Raw genomic sequence first — 22392 nt, forward strand, 5'->3', positions numbered from 1 at the left:
TGTCTAAATCTGGAATCATCCATTATGAGTACATTATGGTGATAGAGTAAAAGAAAATTGAGGATTTTGGCATTTTGAAACATGGGAGTATTAAGTATGCAAACTTTTCTGGTCATGTTTATTGTCTGTTAGTTAAGTGCCTTGATGTACAAATTCCCTTACCTGATTACTGTATGAAATGTATCATGTACTGGAATCCAGAAAGATAGTCTTTCATTTGTAATTGTGAGTTTTAACAAGATGGAAAGACATATTCCCGAACATCTTTCCTGGGAATGGTTCCTACCAGATGAATGTAGCCATCAGCAGACAGCCGTGTTTTATTTGTGATGCATTCTGACTTTGTTTATTAAGTAATCATTTCTGGGTACAAGTGTCAACACAATTTGCTTTTTGAATAATGTGAAGCAGATAACCTCAATTAACAAGCAATTACGGTAATTTTCATACTAAACGCTCTCCTTAATTGTTTTCGAAACCTGAAACTAAAACTGTAATAAATAATGAGTGGTGAAAATACATTGATTTACGGGGCTACGTGGTGGTGTTTCCACAGGAATGTGCTCAACCTACCAACAAAGTGAGGAATCCGTTCCAAAAACCACTAGGGGTTCAATATGGATTTGGCATGCTGGGATCAAAGGCTTAATCATGGACTTCCATTTTGCCTTATAGTTCATATTAACTCTTCTTTATATCTCTTTTTAGAAGATTCCCCTTTCTTCTAAAAAAACCCAAATAAACATGCACACACACTCCCTTCCGAAATTTGGTTAACCTGGTAGATGTGCTGCTTCACTAACACATTCATTTCTATTCCAGTGTATTGCAATTCTATTTATGAGCATCTTCAGATGGGGGGAAATCGCATTTCCTTACTGTCGTGTACCACTGCTCTTGCTGCCTGCTTCCTTCTGTATTGGGGTGGAGTTGAAATTACACAGGCAAAGAGAGCGGAGTCCACATGGCCCTTACAGATCAAAGGGAACTGCACCCTCTAGTGGGCATTTCATAGTGCAACTTTCCTCCACACAGCAGGAATTAAAGTCTTATTTTTTTTTTAAAAAAAAATGCCTTTTCTGTGGATTAATTACAACGCTTAAACCAGGAAATATAGTGGGAGATGTGCAGGAGGATCACTGCATCATCAAAATGACCCACTAAGATCCATGAGTGGCCAGTCACGAGCATGCGATAAAATGCTCGTCTGCCCTATGTATACTCACTCAAAACTGAGTCTCTTTGAGTTTAATGGGGCTTACTTCCAGATAAATGTGAATAGGATTGCAATGTTAATGTCCTATAGAAAGCTCTAAGCAATTCACCCTTTAATTTATTCTCTGAAGCCTCAGCTTAGCTATTCCAAGTCTTGAGGGGATCCACAAGTGGCATTTATGGTCACTCAACAACCTGTGCTCCCTTCTAGGAGTAAATGTTGATAATATTGTTGCTAGTTCTTGCACCAAAAAAGATTTAAATCACTAGAACTTCCTTCAGCTCAATTTATATCCCATGCATGTATATCTTTTAAATATTTTATTGCTCACTTTTTCAATTTCCTGGACATTAACATAGCATATAGGGTTAGTTATAGCTCAAAGGTACTTTTTTTTAATAGGAATCTACCAGCATGTAATAGTAATATGTAGTAATATAATTACTATATATGAAATATCACTCCCTCTAACAGCAAACTCAGCTGTTGAGTGCCAGGATTGTAGTCAAAATGGGGCAACAGAGAACGAAGAGGCAGTATCACTGTGCTCAGGGGAAACCAGGGGTTTGCAATAATGCAAAAGAACTTTTTTTAAAGTCCTAAGGGGGCGATCTCCCACCCACCCAAAACAAAAACAACCCACAAAGCATTCAACATGCTCAGTAGCCATGGAAACAGTAGTGACAACTGTTGGGGCCTAGGACACACTCTACATACAGTTTTCAAAGTGTTATATCCTATTGGTGTAGATCTGGCCCAGGTCTTTTTCTAAGAATGCTTCTTGAAGACACAAAGTTTTGAAACGTTTTGAAACGTTTAGAGTATGCTTTGGGGTTCAAAGAAAAACTGGAGTTCCTTTGTATTAAGTAAACAACACTCGTTCCATATTAATGGACACTATCAGGAATTTGGATAATAACCAAGTCCAAGAATTGCAAGGTTGTGTAATGCCTAGATCATTGCCCAAGATGGGGAGAGGGAGCTGTAATTCTTTGAAGGACAAGACTATAATTTCATAGAGAGGCACTCAGGTGTATATCAGAACTCCTCTACTGAGACATTATATCTAGATCTGCTGGAAAGATGTCCAGGTGGACACCTTTTTTCTTTTTCTTTGTTTTTACCTAAGGATATAAAAAGAGGTGGCTTGAACTATGATAAGTAAGGACAGAACACACTACCAGGCAGAGTAAGCCATCCGCCTCCTACTGCTGTCTCCCCAGGTAAACTTGACTTGTGGATCAGCCACCACAGTGCCTGAACCACAACCTTTTGAAGTAAGGTGAAGTTTATTGAGAATGATTGGAATAAAAGACTATGATTGGCAAAGGAGACTTGCATTAAATGAGGTTGGAATGGTAGTGGTATAATATTAAGTAAAATTTAACAATGTAATTAGGGATAGATGAATACTATTTCATGCCTGTGTCATTTTCCAATATGTTCATGCATAAATCTATTCTATCCGGTTTCCACATTAATCTGAGACCATAGCTAGATGGGGCAAAATCCCGGGGTGATCCCCGGGATCGTCCCTGTAAACCAAAAGTTACAAGAGTTAAAAACAGTAAACATTAAAACAAATATACAAAGTTTAAAAACATAAAAAGTAGGGGTGTGCACGGACCCCCCGATCTGCTTCTCTTCCAGAACTGCAATTTGTGGATCGGGCCGCTTCGCTCCGCCCCGCTCCGCCTATAGTCCGCTCCGCTCCACTGCGGAGCTACGGATCCGGATCGGAGCTCCGCTTTCCCCCCCATAGGCTTGCATTGAAATCCAAAAAAGTATACAACTTTTTTTCTGTTAAAGTTAGAAACCTCAAGTTTGGCACCATGACACCCCATGGATGTATACACACGCATGCCGAGACACAAGCCAATCCAAGCCTCCCCTGATTTTTGGGGAATTTATGAAAATCGGACACCCCATTTTCAGACATGGACTGTTCTCCGACATTTTGACAGATAAAAAAATTGGAAGTGGGCACCCTCATAGATGCCATCTAGATCCACAATCATGCCAAGTTTCAAGCAAATCCCATCATCCCCTGATTTTTCGCGGGGCTTTAACCTCTAATGCACCACATATAACCCCAATTCACACCCCTTTCGATATCTCTGTCAATTTTCAAGTTAGAAACCTCAAACTCCCATGATAGGGATTTGGTCCCATGATAGATTATCTATGGATACACATGCATGCCAAGACTCAAGCCAATCCTATCATCCCCTGATTTTTGGGGAATTTATGAAAATCGGACACCCCATTTTCAGACATGGACTGTTCTCCGAAATTTTGACAGATAAAAAAAATTGAAGCAGGCACCCTCACAGATGCCATCTAGATCCACATTCATGCCAAGTTTCAAGCAAATCCCATCATCCCCTGATTTTTGGCGGGGCTTAAACCTTTTAACTCACCCCAAATCAAGTCCCATGCTACAACTATGTCAATTTGCACATCAGAAACCTCACGTTTGGGCCCATGACAGCTTATCCATGTGTCCACATGGACACCAAGTTTCAAGCAAATGCCATCATCCCCTGATTTTTGGGGAATATTTGAAAATCGGACACCCCATTTTCAGATATGGACTGTTCTCCGACATTTTGACAGATAAAAAAAAATTGAAGTGGGCACCCTCCCAGATGACATCTAGATCCACAATCATGCCAAGTTTCAAGCAAATCCCATCAACCCCTGATTTTTGGCGGGGCTTAAACCTTTAAACTCACCCCAAATCAAGTCCCATTCTAGAACTACGTCAATTTGCACGTCAGAAACCTCATGTTTGGTCCCATGACAGTTTACCCATGTGTCCACATGGACGCCAAGTTTCAAGCAAATCCCATCATCCCCTGATTTTTGGGGAATTTATGAAAATCGGACACCCCAGTATCTCAGGGATTTTAAAGCTGCAGACAGGGGCCATTTCAAAAGAAATCCCAACATGCCATGAATTGGGGAGTAGATAAACCTATATGAATCTTCTTCCACACTTGAAAAATTGATTTGGAACTTAGTCTAAGTGAGCGCAGGAAGGACTTATCCCCTGAGTCAAAGCAAGACACACAAAAACCATCCGTGCGAGGTGGGCAGGGGAGAAGGGACGTAAGGCAGGCAGGCAGCAGACATTTCTGGGGGCATAAGGAAGTGAGCCAAGGATAGTTTCAAAGCTAGTAATGCAAACCATCCCTGTGAGGTGGGAGCAGCACAGAGAGATGCCTTTTCTTTTGCATCCCATAACTAGGAGGCTAGGAGGATAAGAGTAAAGCTTTGTGATCCTTGCTTCAGAGTTGATTGACTGCACTGTGATCACAGCCATTACTAAACAACAAAATAATAATGTTAATAGCAGTACTAATTAATATTAATAGCAACAACAACAACAACAACAACAAGGAGTTGAACCACAATGAAAGCCTGCCTGACTTCACTGAAGAGGAAAAGCCAGGAGAGCTTGGGCTATGGGGTGTAAATATAAAATGGAATAAATAAATAAACAAAGGAGGGGTAGAATTAAAAGCAGCAGTGTTGCTGAATAAACAACAGGAAGAATTTTTTTTTAAAGGCTATATCTGTCTTTTACCAGTAAAAGGGAAGTGGACGTGCCCAGGGGGAGGGGGAAATAATGCAAATTTTGACTGTCCCTGTCTAGGGACCACTCTTTAAGAAGCAAACTTACACTTCAACTCATGATAGGCATTGCTTCTCCACTGGTTTACCTTTGGAGGGCTCTGATGACCCTCCAAGGGTGGGAGAGTGTGTGCACTGGGCACGTCCACATGCCCTAGGGGAGCTCATCCCCTTGCACCACATCTATTCAGTTGTTCACCAAGTTTAGGGTGGGTAGCAGTGCTGTGTTTCCTATCTGTTATTTATTTGCTTAGTATATGATTTCAGGTTGTGTTTGTGCATTTGGTGGGGCTACTGTTTTAAAAAAACACTGGGAAAAGTCCATTCAGACTAAGAAAGAGAAGTTCCCAGTATCTCAAGTATCCTGTTTTGCCTATCCCCTCCTCCGACTTTGGGATCATATGATCATGACCGGGAGTTGACTCTGCCCCATAGCACTTCAAAAAGGTAAATATCCCATTTTTTTTACTCGATTTTTTTAAAAAATTCTAGCAAGCGAACCGAAATTCTAGAGAGCTGAGAGTAGGCTCAAAATGACCCCCAGCCACGGCTCTCTAAGCACAAGAAGTTTCAGAAAGATAGCTTAAAAAACAAGACAGTTATCCCCTTTTCTTTTCCACAATGCAATCCTATGGGCGAAATTTTTCAAAATGGCGATCGGAGCACTCCGCGGAAAGAGAAGCGCTCCGCCTATGGGCGCTTCTCTTCACCTTGCTTCTAAGGGTCCATGGTTCGCTTCTACTCCGCCTCTGGGCAATTCGCTTCTGATTCTCCGATTCTAATCGGAGCGAAGCACATCCCTAATAAAAAGCATAAAAACACAGTATCCTGATAAAAACAGCTATTCTGCGGTCCGTTAAAAACAAACAAACTCAGCCTATATTGTTAAATGCCTGGGAGAGGAGAAAGGTCTTAACCTGGTGCCAAAAATATTAGGAGTGAGAAGCAGCACCTTATCCTAGTAAAGATCTGATAAAGATCCTGGTAAAGATCTGATAAACAGACCCACCCACAGGGCTCGTAGTTTGGGTCCTATGGCACCTGAAAACCTGGCTCAGGTCTCGTGGCTCTCATTATGTTCTGGGAGAAAGTGACTTGCTGCAGCAGTGCCAGGCAAGATTTGCAATAGCCAACACCCAGCCGAGGGTTGTCATGTCATGCAAATCCGGGACCTATGGATTCTATGAGGTGTCAATAACCCTCACAAAACCCAGCAACACACCCTCGCCTAACCCATGGCCCCTGGGTTCATGCAGTGGCAACACAACACCTGTGGCTGGGTGCTGAATAATCAAAATGGCCGACAACATGCGCCACAGCTTACATTGTATTTAATTTCAAATTCTACATTTCAATTAAGCCACATTGGGATATTTGATTCTGCGAACTGGCCCAATGTAAAGGAGGTTTAATCTAAATCCCTTAATGCATGTCTTTACTTTCTTCTTTCATATACAAGGGTATGGCTGCCATGCATTCCTAAGGGGAAAGAAGTAAACCTCTGTGAATGGAGCCAATGCTATAGTGGGGGCAAAATGCTCAGCCATTTACCAATATAGATTCCATGGTTGAAGAGATGCCCTCACCTGCTTGAGGGAAATTACAGGTGCTTCATGGGAGAAAGACAAAGCTTTTCTGATCTTCTTCCCCCTGCCTTTGAAAAACTAGAAGCTGCAGAGGAAGGTCCAAAACCACCTTGACGCACTCACTGAACACAGCTTTTGACTTGGGAGCAGAGGAAGCATTACTTCCTTCCTTTTCAGGTATAAATGAAATAACTCTGGTTTTAAATAGAAAAATACAAGCTAATAAATCCTGTTTAAAATTGGGCTTTGATCCCCTTTGAGATGTTTTATTAAAAAGATCTATTAATGCTTAGCTTGCACTTCATGGCTATATATGATGTTGGAATGAAGAGCTATCAAAGGTGATTATCACCCCCTTCTCCATTTAACATATTTTGTCTATTAAGCTGCTCACTTTGTGGAGACAATCATTAGCGTCTTTAATGTGAAACAAAGCTCCTGGATAAGAGGTTCTGGTTGAAGATCAATAAGAAATATATCATTTCAGTTGCAACTTTAATAACTGCAACAATAGAGAGCCAAGCTTTATACATTAATTCAATTTAGAATCTACCAGGTACAAATCTTATCAAACATTCATAGTAGTTGCTATGATAAAAGTCAGATACATAAATTAGTATTTTAAAAGTCCATCAGCTATTACAGTCTCATGCAATCAATCACAGTGACAAAATTTAGAAATTCTGGAAATTCCTGAACACGACTTTATTCCAAATAAACATCTACGGCTACTTCATGCATGCATACTCATCACTCCATCATCCAATGGTAATGTGCATCAGTTCAAGGGTGAAGTCTAACATTGTGGAAGCAGACATCCACTCATGCAACAGGACTCCCCCCTCCTCTCCTATTCCTGCAGCCCTACATGATCCCATCCCCACCCCCAGAAACCATCTCTAGAGGCCCCCCCAATCTGTTTTGCAGGTGCACTAGAGTTGCAGGAGAGGAGGGAGAATCACTCTCCCTATTCTATTTTTGGAAGCTGTTCTGTCAGTGCAAAGGGCTTAGGAGAACATAAATTCAATGTCTGGGGCGGGGAAATTGTGTTAGGATTTTTTTCATCCCATTCTATACTTACAGGATGTCTATACACAAAATAGAAACACAAGCTGTTGTTGTCCTTTTCTTTTAAAGACCTAGCACTGCTTGGCAAATTAGATGTCTGCTGGTCCTAATGCCTAGAATAGGGGCAAGTAGAACTGGAAAGGGCTCCTGTCTGAATCTCTGAGCAGCTGCCAGTCAGTATAGGCAATACTGAGCTAGATGGACCAATGGTTTGGTTTAAAGGGAAGTAGTATTCTATTGGATTGTACCCAGCTTCAGCATCCTAGCTGGACCTAGCTGGCAAATTCTCTTGGAAGGTTGCATTTATCAAGGGGTCCATTCTAATAAAGTTCCAGCCATACACCATACTTCCTCACACATCTGAAGCTATTCCAGTTACTATTACTGATACAAACCCTAATATATATGGGTTTCTATTTCATTCATACGTTTCAGAGAGCTTCGGCTATTGGGCAGTATAAAAATGTAATAAATAAATAAATAAATAAATTCATACGTTTGTTAAAGGAGAATTTGAATTTTATCCCATGGAACTCAGTGAAGAGAAAAAGATATCCTACACACAATATAATATTAAATCCTAGGTGGGTGTGGATTTGCTATTGTACATTTACATTTATTCAGTAAAAGCAGCAGAGTAACTTCATGAATAAAGACCCTGATCGGTCTAGGAGGAGCTGGACAATGAACTCTGCACTCATATGGATATTGTAGCTGCAATTTCTGAACCCACCCACCAGTGGGCTGCTTCCCATACACCTGGTTCTATTGATGCTCATTTGTTTGAGGATACAGCAGAGGAAACAGGGGGAAGCAATTCCTTCCTGCTCTTCTTTGCATCATTGGATACTGCCAATGAACTGAGTGGGGCTATACCTATAGCCAGTAACCCTATGCCGCATGCAAGTTCAGTTGAATTGGAACCTACAGTATGTCAAGTTCATAGCCATCATTATATTTCAATAAATATGTTGACTGCTTCAGGCAGAAGGATCAACCCTGCTGCATTTGATTATGCTTAATTTGTTGCATGAACCTTCATTAAACAACGTATTGGCTAGCAGCATGGCAGTTTTAATTTTGTTACGTAAAGTACCATCGGCAGGTACTATAGTCTATATTCTTTGGCTCCGGAGAAGAAGTCCACATCTCCCCTCCTCATATCTTTACTGCCATCATTTTATTAACAGTAGTCAAAGAAATAGATAAATAATAGTTTAAAAGAATCTGTTTTCTTTACTTCTCCTGTCATAATGCGTTGAGTCACTTCGTGCCACATGATGTGATGTAATGTAACTCAATGCAAGGAGACACATGTCCCTTCTCATTGGGAATTTAAAGAAACAGAGCTTTCTTTTCCCCTGTGGGAAACTAAGCAGGTCAGGTGCCCAAAACTAGCTGTGGGAAATTTGATCAAATCTTCTCAGTTTCAGTACCTACATATTTCCAATCTAATAGCAGTCCGAGCATGACAAGTACATGGAAGGGAGCTCATTGTTCCAATTTTAATGAAAGAATAAAACAAAACTAATGGTACGGAAAGAGTATTCCACATTGTCACCAGGCTTTTTGATCTGTATTTCCTGACTATGTTTAGCACTGCAATTCCTGCAGGTCAACCTGATGTTTAGGTACAGTTTGCAATGTTTCTTAATAAACACAGAGGGAAAGCAATAGCAAATTTATTTATTTATTTATTTATTGCATTTCTATATTGTCCAATAGCCGAAGTTGTCTGGACAGTTCACAAAAATTAAAACCATTCAAAGTATAAAACAACAGTATAAAACCATGATATAAAATACTATATAAAAGCAAAACCAGGATAAAATCAGCAGCAGTGCAGAAATACAAATTCAAAATATAAATTTAAAACAGCAAAGTTAAAATTAATTTATAGACTGTTAAAATACTGAGAGAATCAAAAGGTCTTCACTTGGCGTCTAAAAGAATATAGTGTAGGTGCCAGGCAAACCTCCTTAGGGAGCTCATTCCACAGCCGGGGTGCCACAGCAGAGAAGGCAAAGCTATTTATCACATCTATATTCCTTTCACCAAGGAACTCAGGTCTCATGGGTGTTCTTACATATTTTCCCCTCCAGATAACCATGTGAAAGTAGGTTAGCCTAACACTAAGGTGGGCAAGTGTCCCTTTTAAGCCCCTGTCATGGTTTGCTGCCAATATTCAATGGCAAACTATTGTTGTTTGTTTGTTTGTTTTGCCACCAGCAGCCACTGCATATTGCTCACCCCTGGCCTAACAGATAATGCCTGGATTCCATGGCTGAGATGTAATTTGAATCCAGATCTCTCTAGTTTAAATACAGCACATACGCACTACTGGACACTAGCACTTTTAGGACCCCATTGACCTGGATCACTCCAAAGTGTTTAGATATTTCATTAAAATTATGGTTACTATAGGGTAGTTTATGGAAGTGTACAGCTTTGCCTCAAGGTGTGTAGTGTAAAAATTGCACCCAGTGAAAACATGGACACTTTTCACTTCTGTTCTATGGTTGGGTATATCAGGGTATGCTATTGGCGCCACCGCCATTGATACACTCGCTGCCAATTAGCCACTTGTCCATCTGTAATGGTCATTGTGCTCATCGGAGCCTTGAGATATATGTGTACAAAAGCCCTGGGTTAATTATCCTGTGTGTGTGGCTGGGAGTTCCTATCAGCAATACTGCTAGACAGTTCCCTCCAGGCCTCAGCACAGGACAGACTGCAGGCCCAAGGTGAACACTGGGGGCTGGCAGCCCGGCAGCAGCACTGATCAGAGCTCCAGGTTGCGCATGGATGAATTCCCTGACACTACCATCTTAATTATGTTGGCCCACCCCTGAAGTATGCACATCAGGAAATGGGCAGGTATAATTAAGCCAGCTGCACCAGAGAGTTGGCATATGTCGCTCAAGGTTCTGATGAGCGTCGCCAACTCTACAGCCATTACCAAATAAGCCAGGTGGAGGCCACCAAAGGCAATTGGCCCAGGATACCCCAAAACCTAGACTGTGGCAAAGTAGTGACACAGTAGTCCAATCTCGGATTAGCTTGACTGAAGTAGTCCAACCCGGGATTAGCTTGACTTGAAACATTTATCACACTCATGATCTCGCTCTCTCACTCTAGCTAAGCAGGTTGCAAGAATTTAAGTTATAACAGTCCCACATATATTCATACAGTTTGGGATTCCATTTAGAGTTGTTTGTGCAGGAACAGTCATACTGTACCAGCTTGTCCTTAAAATATATGAATCTGTCAAATTACACCTGCACCCTTTGTTTTCACTAGGACAACTTCTTTGGTGTACATACCTCTCCTTCTTAAGATGGTTCTCTCACTTCAATAAATTGCTCTTAATAAGAAATTATGAGATATGAGTGAAAAATCAACAATTTCAAAAGGGGAAAAAACACATCCAAAAAATCCACAACCTTGTTTATTTACTTGTACAGCAAGCACTGTGTTTGCTGATAACAAACAACAAACATTCATCTAAAAAATTGTTTTCCTTGAGTTTTACTGTTAAGAGATGCTGCTGTTTATCAGTTTTTAATATACTCTTTGGAAATTGATGTGTACTTTACTCAGTCTTTTAAAAGAAGTGAGAGATTCAAAGGCAGGGTAAAATACTTTCATGATTCCCTAAAGAAAACTGAGAGGGCAATTAAACAGATGGTAGCAATAAACTCACTTCCAACGCATCAGGGAATAGGGTCCCTTATTAAAAGCAAAGCACAATGAAAGCAGAAAGAAATCTCTAGGGTGAAATTTTCCTCTAACCCACACCTTTGAACCAGGTTGTACCTAAGGTTACATGATCTCTTTTAGAAAATGGCTTGTGTTCCGAAAGAAGGTATGAAGTAGGTCCACCTCCAAATTGCTAAGCTGAACGGCAATGCATATAAGAGCCCCAAGGACCCTGAAGAGCTAGAAGGCGCAAAGCAAATGTGCCTAGTTCAGGATGTCCATGTTGTAGTCAAGATTTGAAGGACTCGTGACCTGTGGAGAGTTCATGGATGCCCTCACATTATCAAGTAGTCTGCTTGCCCAGCCAAGGATGGGACAGTGCAAACATATTACTTGAGAAACACAGTAAACAAACAAAATAAATGCAAAAATACCCCCCTCCAAAAACAGAAAGATCCTTTAATAGTGTCAGCTTGCAAATATGTTTCACTGTGGAAAGCAACTCTGCAACCAAGGACATCCATGCAGTAGAGGCTTTAGGTACTGATGATTCTGAGATTCCACTAACACATAAACAAAAAAAGTAGAAAAGGAGAAAACTAAATAGATAAATAATTATTTATAGACAACAAGCAGATTGAGAACGTTCCTCCCAAAAATTGCATTCATGTGCTTTTTATAAACTAAATATAGATAATAAATTAGATGCGAATTGTGAAGCCCAATTTCCATACTAAAATGCCACAAAATGTTAGGATGAAAAAATTACAAAATTTAAAAAACCTATCAACTATACAATGCATTTCATTTTTGTAACTCTAGTATTTATTCTCTTTCAGCTTAGCTTTGAAAGGAAGGTAGTTCAGCTACAGATATGGCTATGGAGCCCATATAGGCAGCCCACTATCCATTGGCATTTTATTTTCTAAATAATCTGATTTGGGGTACTGTCGTTTGTTGACACAACGGCACATGGAGTTCAAGGTGTGGGAGGCCATTGGCAAGTTCTACTTGAATTATTCACCAGAAATGTTCAACTTTTACTCAGGTTTTCGATACGTCTGTGGTTTTTACAGAAGACTTCACTGATGTGGAAACAGAGAAGGTGACTGGCACGAGCAAGCACTTTTGGAGCACAGAGGAAAGGAACGTGAATATCAGCTTTACCTGTAATCTCTAATGCTGCTCTGCCCCCTTGTGCTGTTGTGGTGAACTCGACTGAAAAAGCAGCTTCACTGCCTTTGTACGTGTAACCCACTCTCTCACACGCACATGCATATACAAAGCCACTGTCACTTCTCACTGTTCTGGCAAGTTCAAGGTCAGTGCCTAGCTATTTTCAGCTCATCTCTTCTTGATCCATTCAGAGAGATGACAAGGTAACGTGATTCGGGGTCAGCTGTATTACAGGAACCGTTACATAAAGGGAGAAAGTAGAAATCAATCCTAGCTGACAGTGTCTTCAGGATAATCAGCGCTCACTCCATGCCGCTGTCAGCTTCCCTGCATCAAACACCATGTGACTTCTGTCAGATCTTTTTAACAGAACCTTATTCTCACTTTTGGCAAAGTAAATAAATATTTCGCTTGAGCTTGCATTAAATTCATTCTTAGGGAAATTTACCACCTTGGCCTCTTTCAATCAATTCCCTGCTACATTTTCTAGAAACGCACACACACATACGCACACGCACACACACACACACTTTCTCTCGTGTACAGTTTTTGCTGTGGACATTGGTTAGCAAGAGAAGATATTAGGAGGTAAATCATGCCATTTTGGGATTAGGTTCTTCTTTTAGATTTTCCCCTTTCAGTCCTCGCTTTCCCACACTCCCTCTTTTCCTTCTTCATCTACATCTGTTTTCCGGAATGTTTGCCTAAACGATGCTCATCACTCTGCCGATTCTATTAAGGCTTTGTGGTAATGTTTTAAGACACCTTTCTCAATTTGTTTGATTATGATCCCTTTCTCTGAATCATTTCCTTCTGCAACTAGACATCTTCTTCCGTGCGGAATTATGAACATATCATTTCACAAGATGGGCTGCAGTTTAGTGGCGCTTCGGCGACAGCACATGGTATGTCAGTTTAAGGGAAAGAGCTGCTATTCCATCCCACCCACCTTGTGCTCCCATGAAACTGCCAAAGCCTGCAGTACTTCTCGGAAGAGCAATTTACCATAATATTAGTTGTCAGTAAATTCAAAGACAGAACTCCTAGAGCTATAAAATGGATTAGAAGCCATTTTTAAAAAAAGAATTAACAAACTAGAGTAAGAGTATACTGTCAACAAACAAATGCTTCATCATAGCACTGTAATTTGGAATTTTAATTACCCCTCTGCTTCTGTAACAAAACAATGTCTGAACTGGCAGCCATTTGAATCTCTCACAGGTCATTGAGCATTCTAGTTAATTACTCTATGAATAGCCTGTTTTTCTCCCCTCTGGAAACACGTTTCTAATGGCAGTCAAGGTCTGACAAATGTGTCATCTACATAATTAGCTAGGAAGCAACACAAAACATTAAACATGCTTTGTGCCGACAACTATCAAAACATTTCATTTGTTGTCAATTATTCATTACTTTGTAGGTTCTGAAGGGGTTGTTATTATGGAAATAAGTCCAGATGCTAACAAGGTTAGAGCTTTTGATTCAAATTAGTAATCAGAGGACTAACTTTACAAAAAAAATATGTACCCCCTCATACATTTGTGACAGCATTCAATCGGTAGTGAATTATAAACGAATTTCTCTAAGTTCAAGTTTAAAATCACAGTGGAGTGGCATGCTCACTAATTTACAGGGTTGCATCTTCCTTTGAAGTATAAGGATCTAAGCAGAAGAAATAAACTTTCAGAACCTTTGGCAAGACTAATTTGTACTTGGTAAATAGAGTAAAAGAATTTCACAGCATGAGATATCAGAGCATTGAAGAGAGGTGAAAGCTTAGAAGTTTTCAAAACCCTTTCCCATATCTATTCAATAACAGTTAATAATATCACATATTTTGTTTTGATTCACTAAGAAAACCGCATGGCTTATTCCTTCCATCAACATATCTAGAGTAAATTTAATCTGGATTTATACAATTATACTGAAAAATTATTTGCTATAAAGTATCATTAGAGGGTGTCCAGTAAATTAGAAAGACAAAATCACAGGGAGGGGGAGAAATGTTACAATGCTGGACAATGTTTTACAATGTTTCAAAACTTCTATCATACTTCTTTGGGGCAAGTTCATATGAACTTGCCCCAAAGACAACTGCTGGAAAAGGAGTGGGAGATATATAAAGCAAAGGGATCTTAGCAGAAAGCAGATCAACAAAATAGGGAATCTCAACATATGAGGTTTTGTCGCCAAACGTAACAAAATACACAAACAAAAATATTTTAAAATACTTCTGCAAAGCTCGTTTTCTCTTGCCTGATGCTATGCTGAGTTAAGCGTGCCTAAGACAATTGAAATCAATGGGCTTAGTTACATGTAGCTTTGCATAGGATAGGATTGGGCTGTTTAGTTTGAATGTTAAATCATCACTGCTGGAAAAATAGGAAAGGTAGAAATTATTGGCCATAGAAACAGCAATTCAGTAGTATATTTTCCCCACCCTTTATCAAACTGAGCTGAATATTAAAATTGATGTGATTTCACACTGAGGGTAGCTCTTCTCACTTAAGTCCAAAATCAGAATTCAGACTTTTTTTCAAAGCAGATTTGTGAATTCATGCATAGAACCTGCTTCTTGGATGAGTGCTTTTACCCCTCTTTTACTGGGCTGTTAGGAATGGGTCTACTCATGTAGGAAAGTGAAGGAGTAGCCAGCTGAGGTGCTAGAACACACTCAACCACTGCAGACTGAAGGTGGTGGGTGTCCTTTGTGAATGGTCCCCCTACAGTAGTAAATCCATGAAAATAACAAAACAGCAGATCTCAGTGAGCAAGAAACTTTCTCCCTGATAAGCTAATTTCCATTTTACAAGGAGGTCTTTGGTTTGGTTTTATATGGAACAGGGAGGGACTATTTCTAAATCGTGTCCCTCTGCTGAAGTCTACATTGGTATAAGGCACCATTCTGCCATATCAGCATTCTGCCACCTCATTCTGCAACATGTGTAGAGCCAGCATCAGCATTACCCGGCCAACTGATGTGGAGAATTTTCTTATCTTGTCATGTGGGGCAAAATGGTCATCAGTACTGATCCATGGGTGCTCTTTAGATGTTTTCCCCACTGCATGGGAAGCCCTTCATCCATCAGCTGGGAGAACATTTAAATTATCAGGCAGGCAAGGCCTGATTACATGAGTCTTTCCCACAGAATCAGCACTGCCTAACCAGCCCACATGATGGGCCTATTTAAACAGGCTCCCAACCATTCAGGAACCACTCAGCAGTACACACTAATTGCATGCAACTCGTAAAATATATCAAGGACACTATGTACCAGTTAATTATAGTTGTCATCAAGTCCCACTGAAAGCAATTGGATTTAAGTAAGTAACGGCAACTTATTCCTTTGATTTCTATTTTGATTCAGACACCTTTAGGTGACCATATAAAAAGGAGGACAGGGCTCCTGTATCTTTAACAGTTGCATAGAAAGGTAGGATGAACATTGTGAAAAGTAGCTCCTCCTAGGGGGTGTAGCATGCAAAGGACACCTTAATCAAAACCAACTTTTGAAGGTGTGGAGTAGCCCCCAAGAATTTTAGAACTACAGCTGGAGCCACATCTGCAGGCTGTAATCCTCAAAACATCCTTATTGACTTCAGTGGGACTGTTGTAAAATAATTAGAGTGAAGACTAAATGGCTCCAGGATTGGCACTTGATAAGTGAATATTCGTAATCACACTCCGAATATAGTGCATCATTATGGTAGATTCCACCATTCTTTGCAACAGACAGGACATGTTATGGAGCCTGAGGTATCTTTTAGTTGAAGCTCGATACAAAGTAGTATCGAAACAGAAAGTGGTTAGTTTCAGGAACAGTTTGATAGTTACCTGACTCTTTATATATGTATATGGCAACACAATAGAATTAACCCCAAACTTAGAAATTTCCAATAAGTGTCACAAGTCATTAGCAATGCAACTCTATACATCATATATATCCTGGATGCTTCCAGATAGACTGCTCCTAATTGTACCAATCAAAAGACATGGCATAGCAATTCAATCTTTCCCTTCTTAACAGATTTCCTTTTCTGTGGTGGTAATATTTATTATTTATTTATTTATTGCATTTCTATACTGCCCAATAGCCGAAGCTCTCTGTGCGGTTTACAATAATAATAATAATAATAATAATAATAATAATAATAATAATAATAATAATAATAATAATGTGCTGGGAAAACATGGAAGTGTTACAAATATAGGACAACTAGCTGATACGCCCGGCGTTGCTCAGGTCCATGAATAGTGTTAATACATAAAGCAATTTTCAATATCTCCTGCTGAAGAAATTTTATTTATGGAATGTCCTGAAGGAATAATAGCAATTTCTACTGGTCATGACCATGTGTCATAGTTTGGTGGCAAGATAAGACTCTTGGGAGTTCCACCCAAGGCATGCTGGGAGTTGTAGACATAAGCCTCAGATTTTTATTACATTCTTTAAAAATATTTTAAATCCAAAATTTTATGTGCAGTACATTTTTCTGGTACATTCTACAGCCAGACCTATCAGCATGCCAAATTTCAAGTTTCTACCCAGTGTTGTTCGGGCTGCCTACGATATATGTCGGTGAGGTAATCATCTTAAAGTAGTAAGGTGGTCCTAGGCCTGTGAGGTAACTTTAAAATAAATTAGTTTCTTTTCTCTCTCCAGCTGCTCTCCCTTCAGGCCCAGGATGGTGAGCCATTTCCAGATGATGGCTGCCACAGCCTGATAAATCTTCCCTCCCGCCCAAGGCATGCTGGGAGTTGTAGGCATAAGCCTAGGTCACTGAATAATGTGTTAGTCTTTGAACACTGTCTGAGGTGTGGTGGAAGACAACTAGAGAGCAGGCCATCTTAGTTGTGGTACCCTGCTTATATATTTCTTTTTACTAAGCTTGCCTAGTAACTGCATTAATGGTTTTTAAGTTCCAAGTTAAAATATATATATTTTCCAACGCTTTTTAACTTGATATTTTTTTTATCCTGTGGGGTTTTTTTTCTGTTATAACTTAGGGTGACCATATGAAAAGGAGGACAGGGCTCCTGTATCTTTAAGAGTTGTATTTAAAAGGGAATTTCAGCAAGTGTCATTTGTATATATGGAGAACCTGGTGAAATTTCCTCTTCATCACAGCAGTTAAACCTGCAGGTGCCCTGCCCTCTTTTAAATCTGGTCACAGTATAGCTGCAGTATGGCTCCTGCAGCTTTAACTGTTGTGATAAAGAGGAAATTTCACCAGGTGCGACATGCATACAAATTACACCTGCTGAAATTCCCTTTTCAGTACAAAAAGATACAGTAGCCCTGTCCTCCTTTTCATATGGTCACCCTATATAACTAAGCCACAACATTCCAAGTCAGATGCAAGAATTACTGAATAAAGTTTATGATTTTTATGTAAAAGCCTGACTTTTCTATTGAAACAGAAGAGTGAATGGAGGAATGACTGACAGCTGAGGCTAGAATGGAATGGTGGATAGGGTGAGTGGCAGTTGGGGAAAGTCAGTTAGAAGGAGAGCAAAGACAGTGAGAGGTCAAGGAGGTGGGGGCTGTTAGGACTGAGAGATGATGCCAGTACTACACCTCCCAGCATGCCTTTGGCAGCCTTCAGGTGCCCATGTCCTCTGAGAGGTGCTTCCCTCCTCTCATTGCCGATGCTGCTCTGTGTTAGAATATCAAGGAGTAGCATAGCCAAGGAGGGGAGGTAAACAGCTGTCAGTGTATGCGCCCAGCTCTGGCTAATCCTGCTGGGACTGTCTCGGCCTGTGCTTCTCACCTGTACAGAAGCATTGGGACTGGGCTGGGCACTCCCGCCGTTTGTCAGTTCTGTTTTTGGGCATGCACAGAGTGCCTCCCCTTCCTCCCTCCCTCTTAAGGGTGAAGGCTGCATCTGTGCTTCTTTCAGTTTCTGAGAAAACAGTGATATCAGGACAGGGTGCCTTTGAGCATGTCCAGAGTTCAGCCTCTCAAAGACATACTGTTGTATCTAGTTATTATTTTAAAACCACACATGGCAGGTGGGAGGAGGCACCGCAAATGGATGCAGCCCATTTATGTGGGTTGTTTCCTTTTATGTTGAATTGGGTTGACTGCTTGAAACTAACTTTAGGAATCACAATGGCCTCCAAGGGCTAGTAAGTCTGGCCTCCCACCCAAGACATGCTGGGAGTTCTACTCATGGCATGCTGGGAGTTGTAGGCATAAACCTAGGTTTTTATTAAATTCTTTAGAAATACTTAAACCCCCAAAATTCATGTTTTTAGATATTTTCTGATCCACGTACACAAAGACCTGTCTGGGTGAACAGCATTAAGGTAGTACCATATGTGGAAGTGGGTATACGTGACATACGTGACACACACATACTTTCCACTTTATAGGTAGTGATGACATCGGAACAATCCATAGAATTCTATGAATGAGGCCCCTAGACTGCATTTTGTGGATTACAGGATGCTACAGATCTCCTCTTCCACACCCATAGACAGAGCTATGAGCAGAGAGGAGGAGATCCAGTCATGTATCTTCTCGTCACCCTCCCAAACAAAAGCTTCTTTTATGAGTTCGCAACTGACAAAAGGAGGAGAAAAGGAATTGAGTCTGCTGGTGGGAGGAGAGAGGCAGGGTTGTGCAGTATCCTATGGCCTCTGCGATCCCCTCCCTCCCAGAAAAAGGTAAGTCAACTAGACAGGCTCAGAATTCCACATAGCTGTCCTTTGTGTTTTAACCCGGAGGAACAGAAGGCATAGGATAGGCAGCTGAGCATAGGATAGGCTGAGGGCTGAGCCCTAAAACCCTCATCTGGAAAAAGAACAAACCTATATTTTGAATAACAACAAAATTAGTGTCCCACATGTTGTGGCAGAAGGTTCTGGCTTCTTCAAAGCCCAGCTTGAGTCTTTATCTGTCAACTGTGGCCAGAAAAAGGGCAACTTTGGTTGACTAATTCATTTCCCAATAATTGAAGTATTGATTTTTTTGTTGCCTAAGAATAAAAAAGCATGATCTGCCCACTTAAGAGGAAAATGCCATATTGGGCAAAGGCTTCTAAATAGGAGTGGTTGTGTTTCATTCCCAACTAGTACCTATGCCATTAATTATTTCATAAATGTTTCATTTCTCTATACATTCTACCAAACATTATTGACATTCATAGGGAAAATTCATACTTGTCAGTGGTCTCCACACAAATGTGAATAGAGCATGCAGAGACAACAACAAGTGTGAGCTGGGTTACATACAGTCAATTCACCACCACAAAGTATAGTGATGGACCAATTTGGGATGACTATCAAATGGAATTAAACAAATTCATGGAGGATAAGGCCATCAATGGTTATCAATCACAATGGCTATGTAATATAGCGGAGGTAGTATGCTTCGGTATACCAGTTGCTAGGGAACACGGGCAGAAAGTGCTATTGCACTCATGTCCTGCTTGAGGCTTCTCATATGCATTTGGTTGACCAATGTGGGAATAGAACGTGGGAATGCTGAATGAAATAGACTTTTGAGTCTGATCCAGCACTGCTCTTCTTATGTTCTTAATTATACTGTAGTGGTAGAAATGGGGTTGAACTCGATGGCCTTATAGGCCCCTTCCAACTCTACTATTCTATGAAATGGTAATATGTTGTTTTTAATCTTTCTTATACAAGTGGGGAGAATTAGTGAAAACATCCCAGTTAAAGCTCTGACTATGGTATTCATCATATACCCACCTTGTAAGTTGGGTTCTGATAAATTGTTCTGATAATTTAGAACAATTATAAGTTCTGATAAATTGCAAACATGTGGTAAAATTATCTTCTGGTTTACAGGGATGATATGAACATTACAGTGTCAGCCAGAATTTATCCCTTTGGATATTGTCATTTTGTCCCATGGCACGTTACAGTAAACATCAAAATGGTAGTGCAATATAATTCAATTCAGTGTTTGTCGTGTGCAATGTCTATGTGTTAACTACAGGTTGAGAAAATCAGATGGCATAAGCAGTAAAGGCACAATCCTATGCAGGTTTAGACAGAAAAAGTCCTACAACTCATGACATTCCCCAGCCAGCCATTCTGGTAGATCATGCTGGGAGATGTAAAACTTTTTTTTCTGTTTAAACATGCATAGGATTATGCTCTAAAAGAATTTACGTTTTGAGGTAATCTGAAGCAGCAATTTTTTATTAGAAAACAGAACCTTATGGGCATCTTGCCCAGTCTTGCTTGAGAAAATGTTTTTGCCAGTGTCTATATTTTCCCCCTAGGAAAGTACAAAGTAGAAAGCAAAACAAATTGCCAAAAAAGAAAAGAAAAAAGAGAAGAGCCCTTCCATTAAATATGCTCCTCCAAAAATGTGTTCTAATGATTTTTCCAAGAAGGAAATAATCCATTTTTCAACTAAAACTACCTGCAGCTATAACCAGGGGTGGTGTGGTGGTGGGGGGGTGAAGGCTCATGGAACTGGAAACATTTTTCTGAAAGGACTGCAGACTCTTTTAATTAACACTAAACAGATCACATATTTACACGGAAGTCAAAATATTTTGGAAGCCGATAATCCTGTAAGCCTTAACGCTGTAGAAAAACAAGAAATAAATGCAAAGTGTTGCTGTTACACATGCCTGCCTGATCAATGGAGTTCACATATTGATCTATAAATGGAGTTGACAGTCTGTGTTGGCTGCACATTTTCCAAGCAGCTCTATTTTTGTACAAAACCAATACGGGCAATTACCTTTCTTTGAGATGCCAACTCTTATCAATTCAATGTGATTTAATGTCATTTTAATTAAATATCAGGATCTACTTCAGGACAATTTCCACAAACAAAGCCTCAAACTTCACTATAAGCTTGATATGAAGTAAACACACACAACAGCCTTGCCTCTGCTGACGTGGCTCAAAAAACTCCACTCAACAGAAGGGCTGGTAATTTTAGCCATTTTATTTGTCTCTTTGACTACTCATAACTTTTGCAAGTAGTTGAGAAGGGAGGGAAGTATGCAAGAAACAAAGGGAAATTGCTTACTACTTGTGTGATACTGTATTAGAGAAATAAATAAGACAACCAAGCCTATTTCATCCAATAAAAAAGAACTCTAATCCATTAACGTTTGGGAATGACTAAACAGATTCTAACGCTTCATGTGTTGAATGAGACAAAATGCACTTCTGTGAGATTTTAAACATGGAAATGGTGAATATACATAGACACCAAGGGAACAAATATTAACAGGGAACACAGGAAGACCTCTTGCTTAATAGAGTCAATGCCCAGCCTTAAGATTAGTGCTATTTAGATGAGGCACATAAGAAAAGAGCCATGCTAAATCCGATCAAGGGTCTATCTAGTCCAGGATTCGGTTCACACCAGCTGTCTGTGGAAAGCCTACAAGTAGGACACAAGTGCAATATCACTTCTCATGCATGTTTCCCAACAACTGTATACAGAGGCATTTAATCCATCACTGCCTACCCTTAGCAGCATGGACATTCCCATTGTAAACCAGTTACAACTACAGAAAACTTAGGGCTCATCTTCACCAAGCAGGATATTCCACTATGAAAGCAGATTTATTATTATTATTATTATTATTATTTATTTATTTATTTATTTATTTATTTATAATAATATAGTGGTATATAGTGGTAGTACTGAACTGCACTGACAGCTGTTGGGGCCCATGACACATCTACATCAAGTAGGATATAGAGGTATGAAAGCAGTATATGGTATGTGTCAATGGGCCCCAACAGTTGTCAGTGCACTTCAATGCTACTATAAAGCAGTAGTGTGGCTCCTGCCGTTTATATACCGCTTTCATAGTGTAATATCCTGCTTAGTGTAGATGAGCCCTTAGTATCTTCACGCTCCAACTTACTAGCTGACAACATTAGTCCTATACAATTACCTCAGATGTCTTTTAGAAACATTATATCCCATCCATCTCCCTTATTACATGTAATGCTGAAAGCAAGATGACCTCAAACACAACTCTAAATGTTAGACAGCCATACAC

The 22392-nt window shown here is 40.1% G+C and overlaps 1 protein-coding gene across 2 annotated transcripts in view; it reads right to left on the reverse strand.

Moving 5' to 3' along the window:
• The window catches only part of ARHGAP15 (Rho GTPase activating protein 15), a 487468-nt gene that overhangs the window by 453809 nt on the left and 11267 nt on the right, over positions 1 to 22392 (reverse strand). The gene's annotated exons all lie outside the window — the stretch shown is intronic.

Source organism: Elgaria multicarinata, chromosome 2 (assembly GCF_023053635.1).
Source record: "Elgaria multicarinata webbii isolate HBS135686 ecotype San Diego chromosome 2, rElgMul1.1.pri, whole genome shotgun sequence".
Taxonomy (NCBI): Eukaryota; Metazoa; Chordata; class Lepidosauria; order Squamata; family Anguidae; genus Elgaria; species Elgaria multicarinata.